A 5,768-nucleotide genomic window follows, 5' to 3' on the forward strand; every position below is an offset into this window, starting at 1 on the left:
CTCACACCAATGTCCATTCATACTGTGGCAATGTCCATTCACCCTGTGACATTGTAAAGTCCTTGAAGGGAAATGTTGTACCTGTTTGTCTTGGTACCACCAAAGCACCTACTTCAACAATTAGCTTGTTAAATTGAAATAAATTAGATTTAATGAAGTAATTCACCTTTCTTCTTTATTCTCTTATTAGAAGTTCTGATAAGCACAAATATTAAAATGTTAATGAAAGAAAACAGGTATAAGGGTTGATCTGTCAATTAATCTTTTGATTTACCAATTATTGGGTACATTGTTTGCTTTTTGTTCTTTATTATTTTAACTCAATGCATATTTTTAAACACTGAAATGCTGATGATTAGGGCAATCAGTTAGCCTGGTTTCAGATGATAAGTTAATTGGAAGGTTAGAACAACACTATCAAGTACACCTAGGAAATTAAAGCTATGACGTCATGGTAGCCCAGAAGTAGGAGATAAGCTACCCTTTAAATTATGCTGATTAAAGCCTTACTGCCCAAAAAGTTCTCCTTAGACCAGTAGCGTCAGCAGAGTGGAGGTAAGAGAAGTAACTATCACTAATAGCTTTTGCCATGCAAGAAGATGAGAAATAACGTCCTACCACATGGATTTCAATACATTCAAAGGCAGTGTTTCTCAAATCTCGAAGTGTACACAAATCACTTGGGGATATTATTAAAATGTAGATTCTGACTCAGATCGGTGATTCTGATGCTGGTAATCTGGGGACCACATTTGGAATGATCCCTGAAACATTGTTACAAATGCATCATCTCAGGCAAAATACCTGAATATATCAATCAGAATCTGCTCTGAACAAAGATCTTGGGTAATTGGTAAGCATGTTAACATTTGAGAAGCCCTGGATAGAAAGTTAAGGGCAGAATCAGGTGCTATATAAGCCTGAGGTTGACTCTGGGCCTCTTTCCTCCCTTCCCTAAGAGAAGTGTCAGCATTTGGCCTAAGACAAGTCAGATGGCAGAATGGAGGAGGCAGATGCCCCACACAGATGGAAATACATTGCACGGGGATATGCAGACCACAGCAGAGCTCCTCCAATCTGCAACAGCCTTGTTCACAACAGGACCAAATCTCTCAAAGATTTGTGGCTAGGAGAATTAAAAGAAAAAGAGACTCTTAATATGATGGTAAGGCTTTAGCTGTCAAGCAGCAGGACGCTGCTCCTCCTTGACAGCATGAAAGGAAGCTCAGCTCTACCAGCCTACCTGTCTGGGAGCCACCTGTCACGTAGGAGTAGGAAGCAGATTTACTGCCAGAATTTGGGCAAAGCTGCATCCCCTCTCTCCAAAATCATGGGGATGAGATAAGTAAAGTGTAGGACTGAGCTTGCAGGGATGACGCCATCATGTAAACATGTAAACATCTACCTTAATTCATTTTTTTTTTTTTTAATAAGAGGGAGGCATGTGAGGCAACCTCAATAAGTTGAAACCCTTGTTATTTTGAAAGATAGTTGTAATGGTGGCTCTGATATGTGAAAGTTAATATACTTGACATAAGGCAATATTTGAGTGTTGGTGGTTTGAGAGGAGTCCATTAAGTAAACCACACACTTTTTAAGTTACTGACCATAGTAACCCTGGGTCCTCCATTTGATGAGTGGAGATTACAGATCTCAGTCCAAATAGATATTCTTGAACATATCTTTTCAGAAATTGTTAAATGGGTTACATATTCTTTCCTTCTGTAAGTCCTCTAATACTTTAATATGTATGTGTTAATATGTATTCATTCAACCAGTTATATAAATAAACATTAATTGAGCAATGGCTATTTAGACACTAATCTTGGGGCTAAGGAAATACACACGGACAGGCAACATCTTTGACCTTGAGCTATTATATCATGGTTCAGAGAGAGTGACAAAAACATTAACAGGCAGCACAGAGTTGTCAGTGATAGGATAGAGGACGTACTGCCTAATGTGAATATAGGCATAACAGAAAATGATGATGACATTAATGTGTGTATAATATTTATTACATGTCAAGAACTATGCTAAGTATTATCCATAACTAAACTCATTTATTTGTTATCATAACCACACAAAGTAAATATTACTATTCCCATTTCTTAGGGTAAAAGTAATAAAGCACAGAAAGGTTAAGTAGTTTGCTGAAAGTCACACAGCTAGAGTGGCAGGAATAGATAAACTTTAAAACTAAGGTAATATTGTTTGGAAATAAGATACTGAGGTCCAGAGATAGAAAATTAAATGCATAAAATTACATTAAAATGAACATTTACTAATGGCCTGCTATTACCAGGAACTGTGCTAGATCTGGAAAGTAACAAAGATGGATAAGACATTGTTTCACTAATCAGGAGTTCATCAATAGGACATATAGGTCGGGTGCCGTGGCTCACGCTTGTAATCCCAGCACTTTGGGAGGTCGAGGCAGGCAGATCAAGAGGTCAAGAGATCGAGACCATCCTGGTCAACATGGTAAAACACCGTCTCTATTAAAAATACAAAAATTAGCTGGGCGTGGTGGCATACGCCTGTAGTCCCAGCTACTCAGGAGGCTGAGGCAGGAGAATCACTTGAACCCAAGAAGTGGAGGTTGCAGTGAGCCGAGATCGTGACACTGCACTCCAGTTTGGTGACAGAGCAAGACTTCCACTCCCTGCCCCCAAAAAGAAAAAAAAAAAGATATATAAACACACATAGGGATATATTGTGGTAAACTGTTCTAAGTTTGCTGATGCATGTATGTGCAAGGTACTGAGGACATAAAAATAAGGGAGTGATTGACTCCATTCTGGATGTGGTCAAGGAAGACTTAAGAGGAGGTGATATGTCAGTGGGCTTTGAGTTGTGAATAGGAATTTGCCAGGTAGAGGCATTTCAGGGAAAGGAAACAACAGGTTAAAAGAAAAGCAAGGACATTAAAGATGAAGGTAAGGGAGGTTTCTTTATACAATTCAGTTGAGTATCTACTCTATATAAGCAGCTGTAACACCTGGTATAGATGTAAAACAATGAAGAAAAAGAGTCCTTGGAGTCTGCAAGGAAGGTTACTATTCCTCATCTTTATGCCTGGCAAGGGTGCAATGGCGGAGTGTGGTTAGACACTGCACAAGGAATACAGTCTTCCATCTCTTGAACCTCCTGATCCTAGTAAAGTAGTGGTAACAGATTTGGAACAGGTAAGCACATGGAGAAAAAGAATAGAAGACAGAATTTCAGGGCACATAGGACTATAACAATAACTTAAAGATAAAAAATGTACAAGGAGTGGTACCAGATTGTTATGAATTAAGATACAACCCACTCTCTTGTAGAAGGAAAGCATGGGATAACATGGTGCCCAATCCAGGAAATTTTAGTGATGAGAATATTCCAATTAATGTAAATGGAATATCTGAATTGAGCCTCATACAGAAGACATCTAATGAATTGTAAAAGATATCCTCAACATTCTACATTACATGTCATAGGTTTCTTCTAAGTCACATCAACTAGAAGCTGAAACTCTAAAACCAGAATAAATTCCCAGCAAGCAAGAAGAAACTGATCTTCATTCTTTTTATGATAAAATAAGAATTATGTTTACCTTATCATTCAGGCCTTGAGGAAGGACAGAGGCAAATGTACAGACCAACTCTAGCAACTTCCAAGACTCTAAGACGATGCTGAATATCTGTATTGAATGTATTTTCTCTAGCTGTGGACATTCATATGTGTATATATCTTTCTTTCTGATTTTGATTTTTACTCATATTTAGTACCACATTATGATTGTTATGTATTTAGTGGAATGAAGCAATTCAAATAAACAGGCGCTGGGAGGGCTATGGGTGGCCACATGAAGTCAGGTGTCCTGGGATGTCGGTGAAGAAAGATCCTGGCTGGGCCCTGGCTAGGCTGACACCTGTGGGGGCTGCCACGGGAGGAGTCTGGGACTCGGTGAAGGTTGCCCCGGGAATGCGTCAGCTGGCACAAGACAGCTTGAGGGCCTGTCAGCCATAGAAGTGCCAGTCAGGTGTCACAGAAACAACCCAGAGTGGCCAGGGTACAAAACCTCAAGTTCAAGTGGAGAAGAGGAAGCTGAAAACTGAAATGTTAATGCTAAACATGGGAGAACCTGAAACCCTCGGACATGTTCATGACTTCCTTCTGAGGCTCTTTTTGGACCAAGACCTCATGACACGTACTGTTCAAAATAAGTTTACACCATTCTTTTCCAAATGCAGAACCTCCAAGATTCAAGGGCAGTACCACAGAATTGGAGGTGGGTATCCCATCAAGATGTGGATTTCCAAGCAAGGAGAAGGTATGGTGAAGCTGCTGGATGACTTGTCCCCCCACACAGCCCCTCACAAATACTTTATTGGATTTTGGCATTTCCATTCTTTACCAAAATAAACAAATGAAGAGATGGAGAGAGATGACCTGGAAAGGGCTATTGCTTTCATGCAACATCCACAGTATGGTTGCTGTACCACAGGCAGCAGCTTAAATGCCATTTAAAGATCAGATAATAGAGTGGGACAGAAGCTTACAATGAAGTGGAGCACTATCGGCAGGTGGCCCACACATCGCCTCCTCACCCACTGCTTTGCTGACCACATTCTGAAAGAGCTGGACCATTTTCCACTGGAGAAGAGAAGTGAGTTGGCCATTCTCTTTTCTGCTCACTCACTGCCAATATCCGTGTTCAACAGAGGAGATCCCTATTCTTAGGAGTTGTGTGCCACTATCCAAAGAGTCATAGAAAGACTGGGTTACTGCAACCCTTACCAGCTGGTGTGAGAATCCAAGATTGGTTCAATGTCCTGGTTGGATCTTCAAACAGATGAAATCTATCAGAGGGCTTTCTGAGAAGGGGAAGAAGAATATCCTCTCAGTTTTGATAGCATTTACCAATGATAACACCAAAATGCTGTAGAAACTGGATATCAAGTACTCTCAAGTTTTAGACCATGAGTGTGGAGTTGAAAACCTCAGAAGAGGAGCCTCTTCATGAAAACCCAGTATTCTCTAAGGCCCTGGCTGACTTGGTGCACTCACCTATCCAGTTAAATGAGCTGTGTTCCGCAGAGTTGACTCTGAGTTGTCTGCTCTGTGTAAATCCTGTCTGCAGGGAGATTAAATTCTTCACCAATTCTAAATTGTCTGCAGGGAGATCAGATTCTTCACCAGCCAGCAGCTGTGACCCCCCAAAGGTGGATCGCACGGGATTAGGCACATGTCGAACCTCCATCTCCTGCCCGTATGGAGAGGCATGTTATTTAGAGATTAAGGAAGGAAGTTACCTTAGCATACGTACAGTCTTTGGGCACAAATTATGTGATTATGTGTTTTCTTGAGGATTGGACTATAGTGATGAATTTCTATTTTTATATAACTATACAGTGGACATTGATATTTCCTCTCTAGGTATCAATTACTAATTTGTAATGTTCAATAAGACATTCAATAAATAACTGTAAAAATTTATCTTATGAGACACACACCTATTTTAAATACAGATTTTTATTTTATTGCCTAAAATCCTCCTGAAACGGTGTGGAGTCCCCTCTGTGGTCTGTCAGTGTGAATGGGATCTGTTCAGTCTTGAGCATATAATTGTAGTTATTAAAATAAACATAGTTGAGTATTTGAAGTGAATTCAAAAAAGAAATGTTACTTAATCTTTCCCTAAGTCCGTGGGTTATAGAATGCCAGCAAGGCAATTTGGCTACCTACAATGACTGCCATTGCCAGTGAGGCCGCCATTCATTAGT

The 5,768-nt window shown here is 40.0% G+C and overlaps 1 pseudogene; it reads left to right on the forward strand.

Moving 5' to 3' along the window:
- Positions 1-1,000: 1,000 nt before the first annotated feature.
- LOC108532793 (ferrochelatase, mitochondrial pseudogene) lies at positions 1,001-5,351 on the forward strand (annotated as a pseudogene).
- Positions 5,352-5,768: the final 417 nt, after the last annotated feature.

The sequence above is a fragment of the Rhinopithecus bieti genome, unplaced genomic scaffold (assembly GCF_001698545.2).
Source record: "Rhinopithecus bieti isolate Rb0 unplaced genomic scaffold, ASM169854v2 scaffold_10524, whole genome shotgun sequence".
Taxonomy (NCBI): domain Eukaryota; kingdom Metazoa; phylum Chordata; class Mammalia; order Primates; family Cercopithecidae; genus Rhinopithecus; species Rhinopithecus bieti.